General features: G+C 37.5%; 2 pseudogenes; one reads left to right on the top strand and one right to left on the bottom strand.

The window, feature by feature from the left end:
* Positions 1-7,257: 7,257 nt before the first annotated feature.
* LOC142461107 (DNA-directed RNA polymerase I subunit RPA43 pseudogene) lies at positions 7,258-8,025 on the bottom strand (annotated as a pseudogene).
* On the top strand, positions 8,024-11,114 carry LOC142461108 (eukaryotic translation initiation factor 1 pseudogene; annotated as a pseudogene).
* Positions 11,115-11,458: the final 344 nt, after the last annotated feature.

An 11,458-nucleotide genomic window follows, 5' to 3' on the forward strand; every position in this document is an offset into this window, starting at 1 on the left:
AATCAGCAAAACAATACAATGCACTATATCGCTGAAGTTACTCTATTGTTCGGAAAGGATGAGTGTGTAGACTACAGTAGCCAAAATAACTAACCTACAGACATAAAAGTTGAATAGCAATTGTAATTACAGAATTCAATCATCCATATTTTTTATTATTGACACTTCCAATAACTTAATGAGGACACCGTGTTTTGTCTTTCTTGGAATGGCTACTAGATATATTGATAGGCTGTTATAGTTATACATTTTCTAGTTTTATGTAATATAGTTCAAAATGTACCTCGGATTATGGAATGTACTTACCAGGAAAACTAAATAAGTGCAATAAATGAAAGCATTTTCTAGATTATGCCGATAATGTCTTATTATATCCACACATACATGACACGCATATAAATATACATATGTAATGATGCATGAGCATATAAATTTAGCACTGCAAAAATAAAACCGCCAGGAATCTTAAATTTTTATATTGGCCCTTCATATGAAAACAGGTAACAAATGATTTTTTTTTAGTCAAGAAGGTATTCTGGACATTAGAATAAAAATTCTGTTTCTTGCAAGTGAGGCAGCGATATGAGCAATTGCAATTTTGACTTACAGCGTTAATAACATAGGGTTTTTATTTGGATTTAAAATATACAGATGGCAGAACAATTTGTTATGCAATAAATTTCACCTCTTATTCATTTTATGAGAATGATACCATCGTTTCTGGTGAGCAAGAAGCATATCTTTATTTATACTGCCATCCTCAGATTTAAGACAGTACCAGACTTGATAAAGATCTCTGGGAAGTCATGAATGGTTCATACGTTTTCCTAGTGGAAAGAAACAATTGTTGTGATTGATTGTATTTATTGCCTGAGAGCAAAGGTAGCTTTGGGAATGTTGGCCACATGAATAAATGTCTATGTGAGTTAAGAGACAATGACAACAAGAGGTATAGTTTGTATGGTGCTAAATCAGAGAAAAAGAGAAAACAAGAATAGCCCTATCAGAATGACCCTTTTTTCCCGCCTTCATACAGTACCATCTTATGATGAGAGCCTGCCCACACAACTTCTGAGAAAGACAACTAAATTAGTATAAGGATCTCGGGGATAGATCCTTGAAATGGCAAACTCTGAGAATCCTAGACTTTTCAGTCAACTAAGAAGTGCATTTTTACAACCAAGCAGGACCCAAACAAAAGGTCATCCAGAGTTTTATTTCACCACACAACGAGTGGGTCCAATGCTTTCTAACTTCTAATTTGGAAGATAGCAGTACTCTGTGGGGAAAAGATGAAGCTAGCTCCTCCCATAATGATTTATACTCCTCCAAATCCAATCCAAACGCGTTGCCATAGATTTGATGTCAACTCACAGTGAACCGTGATGGATCTGCCTCAGTGAGTTTCTGAGACAGTAAGTGCTGCCTTTATGCCATCGAGCAGCTGGAGGCGGGGGAGGGGCGGGCGGGAGGGGTAAGGTTCTGACCTTATATGCAGCAGCCCAACACTAACCCATAAGGTTGCTATGAGCAACCAGGATCCACCTCTGGGATTCTTGGCAATGCGCTGCCTTTCTGATTTTAAGGAAAAGGTTTTTCATGATCTTATATTGTTGGCTTATACTACAGGATCCTATAAAGAAAAACATTAAAGATAGTAGATATTCATGGATATTTAACCTTCAGTAGTATCATATAATCATGATAATTGATAGAGTACATGCTAACATGAGGATCAACAAAGAGCTTTTTTTAAAATTTGGTCTAAATTATTTTTGTGCCTTTGATATAAAATCTTTTTCATGGCCATAGGCTTCACAGAAGTGGGAAGCAACAACTGTCCATTGCTATGTAATAGAACTGCTAGAAACAAATGCTAGTATCCTTTCATTTTCTTCCCCGTTTTTGTCTCCTTAGGTGATTGTATTGGTGCAGCCTACTTCCTATCATTCTCCAGGCGCATAATACACTGGAAAAAGCGTAAGCAGAATGTCCACTCAACACAGAGCTTAATTCGTTTTCAGTCTTTGCCAGTTTGAAAATTAAATATGTTTTATATTTTATTAATGTTGGGAATAAGCATGGCAGAACATACATCAATCCACCGATTTCTGCAGGAACAATTTAGTGACACAGATCACATTCTTGAGATTGTACAACCATTTTCACCCTTCTTCTCTAATTGTTCTTCTCCCATTAACATAAATTCACTGCTCCTGAGGCTCCTACTTACTCTTTGAAGTTGTTCTCCATTTGGTCTCCTGTAGGCAATACTTAAAACAACAGCATAATACTTGGGGCAGACATAAGTTCAAAGCTAGTAGTTTAGGGAGATAGGGTCAGAACCCAAAATGTTTATTCTTCACAGCTGCCTCTATTTTTCAATGAGATTTAGGAACACTAAAGAAAAGAATAATCCTCATATACTTAAATGAGCTATGACTAGCAGTATACCCATGTTTTTTATTTAAATATTTTTTGTTGTTGAGATTGTACACAGCAAAACATATGAATTCGTACATAATTCAAATTTCCAAATTTTTAATTCAGTGAAATATATTACATTTTTAATAAGTGTGAAACATTCTCACCCTCATTTTCTGAATTATGCCTACACCACACATGAACTAAAGGCCCCTAAGACATGTACATGTGATTGTTAACATTTCCCAGCAAACAGACCTAAGTCCTTGAATATAAATTCTAATATCACAAAATAATAAATATACAAAATTAAGCAGTTCTTGTTCACAGATAATAACTTGGTGAAAATCTAAGTCAGGTTTTCTCATTCGAACTGAAATGAATTTCATTTATTTTGAAAGGTATGATCATCTTCTTTAAATCAGAATTGATATTGTATTTTAAATTAATATCCATGCAACATATGAACAAATATGCTCGATACAATTGATGTATGGAATGTTATAAGAGCTGTAAAAGCTACCAATAAAATTATTCTTTTAAGAGAGAGAGAAATGAAGGTTTATTTCTGCTGTTTGTTGGCAACTAAGGTGCTGAATTGTATAACAAAGAACCTAAAAATTTCTCCAAACTCTCCAATTATAGGTGCTATCATGATAAAATTTTACTCCCCAAAATCAAAGCTTAAAACAACTGCCTTGTTTTGCTCTCTGAGTTTTCTTAGACCCTTGTCCTCCAATTGAAATGTAGTCAAATCACCAGTATTAGAAAAGACAATACATGCACACATGAAAAAGTAAAAAAGAATTTATTATTGAAAATCTGGCAAAAAATACAGTGATTAGAGCAGAGTCAGCAGGACAATCCAACTAACAGCAAAAGTAAAAATTAATAAAATCAGGGTGGAGACTCATGAGAGGGAAAATAACAAACTATGGGGAAAAAATTAATGCTGCTAAAAGTTGGCTCTTTGAAAGGATTAACAGAACTGAAAGACTGCTGGCAAACCTAAGCAAAGAAAGGAAGGAACAAAATTCAATAGTAAGTAAGGGATGAAACAGTAGACATAACAATGGACCCTAATGAAGTCAAAATGATAATTACCCAGCACTATGACAGCCTGTACTCCAATGAATTCAACAATTCCAAAGACAGCGAAAAATATTTGGAAAACCAATCCCATCCTAGACTATCCCAGATGGACATCAAGAATCTCAACAGACCCAGACAATAGAAAAAATAGACAATGCTATCCAAGGGTTATCTACAAAAAAAAACCCTGACCAGAGGGCTTCACAGGAGAATTCTACCAAGCATTTAGGAAAGATCTGATATCAATCCAATACAAACTCTTCTAGACATAAAAAAGATGGAAAACTCCCAGACTTTTTCTATGAAGCTAGTATAACCCTGATACCAAAAACGGGCAAGGGCAAGGATCCTACAGGAATTGAGAACTACAGACCAATATCCCTAATGAACATTGGTGTAAAAAATCCTTAACAAAACACTGGTCAATAGAATACAAAAGCATATAAAACAAATAATTCACCATGACCACCTGGGATTCCTACTCGGGATGCAGGGATGGTTCAATATACAAAAGACCATTACTATTATTCACTACATTGACAGGGAAAGTTATAATAACTACATGATAATATCGATAGATGCAGAAAAAAACATTCGAGAACATCCAACACTCATTTTTGTTTGAGACACTAAGAAGATAGGAATAGAAGGAGAATTCCTCAATATAATATAAGCTATACATGAAAAACCAACAGCAAACATGTGTAGTCAATGGAAAAAAGACAAAAACAATCGCTCTGAAAAAGGGGGCCAGACAAGGATTTCCCTCATCCCCATTCCTACTTAACATCATACTGGAGTTCCTTCCTAGCTAATAGGTAAAGAAAAGACATCAAAGGTATTCATCTGGAGAAGGAAGAGGTAAAACTATCATTTTCTGCAGATTATACGATTTTATATATGGAAAATCTCAAAAACTCCACAAGGGGTGTGCTGGAATGATAGAGGGATAATGGCAGAGTGGCAGGATACAAGATCAACAGACAGAAGTCCATTGGTCTCCTTTATACATCGGACAAGATCATGAAAGAGGGGATCACAAAAGTACCACCCTTCACAATAGTCAAGCACAAACGGAAATACCTAGGGGTATATCTGACTAAAAAAAATCAAAAGATTTGTATGAGAAAACTACAGAACACTATTACAATAAACCAAGAGTGACCACAACAAATGGAAGGGGTTATCCCATGCTCATGGATTGGAAGTTCATTATAGTAAAGATGTCAGTTTTGCCTAAGGTACTATACAAGTTCCATGCCATCCCATCATCTTTCCTTTAAGAAATGAGAAAATTCATTACCAGCTTCATATGGAGAGGGAAGAAACCCAGTATTAGCAGAGTACTCCTCAAAAAAAGGGCAAAGTTGGAGGACTTGAGGTACCTGATGTTAACACCTATTATACAGTCACAGTGTTCAAAACTGTGTGGTATGGGTATAATGATAGCTACTCAGACCAATGGAAAAGAACTGAAAACCCAGATATAAAATCATCATCATACAGACAACTGATCTTTGATAAGGGCCCCATAATATCAAATGGGAAGCAGATGCCCTCTTCAACAATTGATGCAGGAAAAAATGGATATCTACTAGCAGGAAAATGAAGCAAGACTCTTACCTCACTCCATGCACAAGAATAAACTCAAGGTGGAACACAGACCTTGTGGTAAAACCCCAAATTAGGGCCATCAATGAGGAAATTAGGACAAACCTGAGAACTTTGGCACAGAAAATACATAGGGGGGAAAAGGAACTCTTTGGATTTTTAAATTTTGAACTAGTGGTTTTTGTCAGAAGCTGGAACCATGAAGAAAAATCCTCTATAAAACTGAATGTTAAAGCGAGCTTGTGGTAGCCTAAAATGCTTGCTAGGCGACCACCTTGATCCACCTGTTGAGTAGAAGTGGGAGAAAAGCAGGAATAGAGAGATGGGTTGAGTTGGGTCACTGACACTCATGGACCTGGTGGTTCATGGGAACTAGAGGAGAAGATGAGAGCAGGTTGACTAGTCTGAAGTTCTTGACCTAGCACAAGGTGACTTAGGGTGTTGACAATTTGTGGCAGTGCCCATTATCTAAAGGTGAGGTGACAATGGGCACCCCGTTGAGGAGCCCACATTGAAGAGGCTAAGTGAGGAGCCCACCAGGTGAAGAAAAGATTTTTGAGCCTGTGAACTAGTGCATATTGCTGTTCACTTTATGGATGGCCTGTCTTGATTTGAGTTTGCTTATGGATGGAGACTCACAAGGTTCCAATTGGAAAACAGATTCTTCACATCAAAGAATATGATTATCTCCTCAGAGCATTTGGTTGATATAAGTGGGCAGTATAGAAACTGGATACCAAAAATGGGGAGGATAAAGTGGTTGGCTTACAAATTTTCATAGGTGCTGGAATATATTCATAGGATTATAGGATTATGGGGTGGGTGCTCACATATATATAGAATATCTATATTTTGTCCACTTATAGAATGTTATATTTAAATGAGGGTGGCACATTTTTAATGGTATGCATTTAAGTTTTATCCTATTAGGTACAGAAATGATTTTATTATTGTTTGTTTAAAAATTATATATGATTAAAAATCATATGAAAGTGTCAAGTTGACAAGAGGTGGTCTGTGGTAGTTATACAATCTGTTGACAACATGAGACCATTAAGAATGAAGGGGTGGGGTTTAGCCTGTGAATAAGCATGCATCTTGGTGACCTCATTTGGAGGCTCTAAGGAGATAAATAGCGCCCTGGAGGCAGGACAGACAGATATTCCCTGCAAGACATTTCTGTTGATATGTCACGTGGAGCTACACTAGAGCCCTGGAGGTGAAGGAACCATAGAGTCTCCTGACAGTGCTGAGATGCACTGGATCCACAGGACATTATACCCACTTGCCTGTGATCTTCCTGCATTTGGCATCATTGATAGCTGCATGAGTCTAAAGAAGAATTTATGACTGGTATTGACATATGGGGTAATATTGGACCTAATGATTTGATCTAGACAGAACTGAGATGTAGTCTTAATTCAAATTTTCTCTTTGATATAAAGTTCTCTCTTACATACATATGAATGTCTATGAATTTGTTTCTCTAGTCAACCCAGACTAACACAGGAAATAACAAAGTATCCATTATAAAAGGTACAAGATGACAGCAAAGAGTTCACAGATGGATGGATATCCATGATCTGAACTCAATTATTAAAGGAAAAAGACTAATAGACTGGATTAAGAGACAAAACCCATCAATCTGTTGTCTGCATGAAACACATCTGACTCTCACAGACAAAAGCAGGCTGAGGATCAAAGGATGGCAAAAGGTATATCAAGCAAAGGGCAATGTAAAAAAAATCAGGAGTTGCAATTCTGATCTCTGACAAAATGGATCTTAAGGTACAGGTCATAACAAAAGGTAAGTATGGGCACAATATAAGGCTTAAGGGATCAGTAGACCAAAAGCCAGTGAACATAATAAACATGGATGTGCCAATGAGAAACCCTTCTAAATTTTTCTTTCTTTTTTTCTTTTTCACAGCTTCATTTTTATTCTTATATAATAAATTCGCACTTTAATATCCCTAAAATCCTTTAGAGGTAGGTTCTGTGATTTTAATACATATACACACAACCTCAAAATCAAATGTTTAATAAATTATTGGAATACATGTGTATTTCACATCATTAGAAACATTTTTTCATCTACTGTGAGATAATCAAATTAAAAACAGACCATGTTTAAAATGCAGCTAAGGAAGAGTACTTTTTCCTCCTCTTTTTAGGTGAGTGTTCCAAAATGGGGGTAACTACTACCTCCTCATTGTGTTTTCATTTCTTCTTTTTCTTTGTGTGGTCACTTTGGTAACCACTGACATCACTGCCTATCCTGATCTTCATGGTGATTTCTCTTCTTCCTCTTGCTCTTCTCCTTCTGGGGCTCCTCCCCACCATGGCCATCCACACTGCCATTCGTCTACAGCTTGGTTTCTCGCTTTGCCAAGACAACGGCCAGCTCTGTATTTCCCTCTTCTACTAAACTGGCCATGTTTAGTTTTCTTCAAATGCAAAAGACTCCATCAGCATCAGAGTCAATGCAGAACACTTCAAATTCAAGTTCATCTCCCACATTTGTCTCCAGCGTTTGCCACTGCTCAGGTAGCATCTGCTCTGGTTTAGGGATAAAGGCATTGATATAGCCATGTAGTAAACAACAGCTGGAAGACACTTTATTCACTGTGCCACAAGTTTTTGTCCAGGTTCAGTGCAGAAAATAACAAAATCTGCTTCAGTGTTAAGATGAATGTGTCCTTGATCATCATAAATATCTGCCAGTTCTCCCACGACTTTGATGTAGTCATATAAAATAGGAACACCTAAAAGATAGCATGCAAGCAGCAACGTACGGTAGGTTGGCAGCTCTAGGCAAGCCATGATGCCACCTGGCACCACCACTGGCTCTTCAGTAGCAGCCTTGGGTTGCCGTACTTCTGAACAACCAGCCACCATGTTGCTATGTGGCTCGTCAGGTTTCCCCCTTTCTAAATTTTTCAATCAAATCCTTAAACAGACGAAAACAGAAATCACAGGATCGACTATCCTAGTAGGAGACATTGATACACCGCTCTCCAAGAAAGACAGATCTGTGGGATAAAAACTCAACTAGGAGGCTAGAGAACTATACAATCCGACAACTCTACCTGATAGATATATTCAGAGCTCTCCACCCAACAGCAGTACACATTCTTTTCGAGTGCACATGAAACATTTTAAAAATAGGTCACATGCTGTGGCACAAGTCAAGCTTGAGTAAATTCGCACATATGAAAGTCACTCAGATTTCAATAACCAGCATGAGGGATGAAAGGGGAAATAGTAACAGACCCTAATGAAATAAAAAAGTTAATTACACAGTACTATGAAGAACTGTACACTAACTAATTCAACAACTTAGAAAACATGGGCAAATACCTGTAAAAACAAAACCTCCCCAAATTATCTCATTTGGATGTCAAGAACTTGAACAGACCCATAGCAAAAGAAGAAATAGGTGAGGTTATCAAGAAATTGCCAACTAAAAAAAGACCTGGCCCAGATGACTTCACAAGAGAATTCTTCCGAGCATTTAGGGAAGAGCTGACACCATGTCTACACAAGCTCTTCCAGAACCTAGACTCTAGTAAACTCTGAAGCAGATCCTATGAAGCAAGTATAAATATGATACCACAGCTGGGCAAGAATCCCACAAAAATAGAGAACTACAGGCCTATATTTCTAATGAACATATATGCAAAAATCCTTAATAAAATCTTGGCCAATGGAATACAAAGTATATAAAAATAATAATACATCATGACCAAGTGGAATTCATCACAGGGATTCAAGGATAGTTCAACATCCAAAAAGCCATCAACATTATCCATCACATTGACAAGAAAAAGGACAAGAACCACACGATAATATCAATAGACTCAGAAAAAGCATTTGATAACATTCAATACCTATTCATAATTAAGACACTCAAGAAGATATGATTGGAAAGAAATTACCTCAATATAATAAAAAGCTATATATGAAAAACCAAAAGCCAGTGTTATGTTTGATGGAGAAAAGATGAAAACATTCAAACTGAAAAAGGGTACCCTATAAGGATACCTCTGGCCTGCTTCAATCCAACATCATCCTGGAGGGCCTAGCTGACAAAAGAAGGATCTCCAAGGCATATGTGTGGGGAAAGGAATGAACTGTTTGTTACTTGCATATGATATGACTTTTTGTATTGAGAACCCCTGAGGCTCCACAATCGGATAGAGGAATATAGGAGAGTGTCCGGACATAAGATCAACAACTTAAGTCAATTGGATTGCTATATACAACTGATGGGACTATAGAAAAAAGAGATTAAAAAGACAGTACTTTCACCATAGCCAAGCATAAATTAATTTATATAGGGATACATCTAACCCAAAACACAAAAGATCTGTACAAGAACTACAGAATATTATTACAAGAACCCAAAAAGGACCTTCACAAATGGAAGCATAGCCCATGCTCTTGGATCGGAAGACTAAATATTGTAAAAATGTCAATCCTATCTAAAGAATCATATAAATTCAATATAATTCCTATATAAACACCAGCATCAGATTTCAAAGAAATGAAAAAAACTGACAACCAAGTACATATGGAAAAGGAAGAAGCCCAGATTGGCAAAGAACTCAAGAAGTAAAGTAAAGTGGGTGAGGTTGCAGAACCCGACTTTAAAATTTATTATACAGCCACAGATGTCAAAACAGCAGGATACTGGTATAATGATAGATACACAAACCAGTGGATAACAACAGAAAATCCAAAAATAAAAACAGCAGCCTACAAACAACTGATCTTTGAGAAGGGCCCAAAAATATCAAATGGGAAGCAGATGTCCTTTTTATCAAAAAATGCTGAAAAGACTGGATATCAGCATTCAGAAAAATGAAACAAGACCCTTACCTCACTCCATACACAAGAAGTAATTCAAGGTGGATCAAAGACTTTGAGGTAAAACTAAGAGTATCAGCATCGTCAATGGGAAGATTGGGACAAAACTAAGAACCTTAGTGAAAAGAAGACATGAGTTATCAGAAATAAGGAAGAATATAAACCTAGAAGAAGGTAAAATAGACGAGTGGAACCTACTAAAGATAATACACTTGTGTACATCAAAAGACTTCATCAAGAGAGTAACATGAGAGCCCACAGCCTGGGAAAAGATATTTAGTAATGACATCAGACAAATGAATTATTACTGTAATCTTTAGAATCCAGCAAGCTTACAGCAAACAAACAATGAAGAACCCACTGAGGAAGTGGGCAATAGAGTTGAACAGAAGATTCACAAGGCAGGGAACCCAAATGGCCAATAAACATATGAGAAAATGTTCCCAATCTTTACCCATCTGGGAAATGCAAATCAAAACAACTATGAGATACCACCTAACACCCTCAAAGATAGCCCAATTAAAAAAAAAAACCAGGAAGTAACACATGTTGGCAGGGGTGTGGTGAGATAGCAACTTCCATTCACTTGCTGGTGGTCACAGCCACTGTGAAAGCAATTTGGCAATACTAAAACAAACAGAAATTGGCCCCAGTCACTGAGCCGCCCTGAGGACTCAGCAGCCTCCCCCTCGAGCCGCCTCGATTCCCGACGCTCCATCCCCCCTGCCCGCCGCCTTCCGCAGGCCGTTTCCACCGAGGAAAAGGAATCGTATCCTATGTCCGCTATCTAGAGCCTCCACTCTTTCGACCCCTTTGCTGATGCAAGTAAGGGTGATGACCTGCTGCCTGCGGGGACAGAGGATTATATCCATGTAAGAATTCAACAGTGCAACGGCAGGAAGACCCTGACCACTGTCCAAGGGATCGCTGATGACTACGACAAAAAGAAGCTAGTGAAGGCCTTTAAGAAGAAATTTGCCTGCAATGGTACTGTGATTGAGCATCCAGAATATGGAGAAGTGATTCAGCTCCAGGGTGACCAGCGCAAGAACATATGCCAGTTCCTTGTAGAGATTGAACTGGCTAAGGACGACCAGCTGAAGGTTCATGGGTTTTAATTGCTTGTGGCTCACGGAAGCTTAAGTTAGGATATCCTTGCAATGAGTAGAAAAATACCCTCTGTTCCTTGTCACAAGTTTAAAACCTCACAGCTTGTATGATGTAACCATTTGGGGTCCACTTTTAACTTGGACTAGTGTAACTCCTTCATGCAATAAACTGAAAAGAGAAATAAAAAACAAACAAACAGAAATTGAGTTACCATATGAACTAGCCATTCCACTACTGGGCATATGCCCATTAAAAATAAGAAACAGGACATGGCCAGCTATTCAAACTACCATGTTCAATGCTGCAGTTTACAAGAAAATAAAAAAAATTGGAAACAGCTTAAATTTCTGTC

The sequence above is a fragment of the Tenrec ecaudatus genome, chromosome 11, assembly GCF_050624435.1.
Source record: "Tenrec ecaudatus isolate mTenEca1 chromosome 11, mTenEca1.hap1, whole genome shotgun sequence".
NCBI classification, from domain to species: Eukaryota; Metazoa; Chordata; class Mammalia; order Afrosoricida; family Tenrecidae; genus Tenrec; species Tenrec ecaudatus.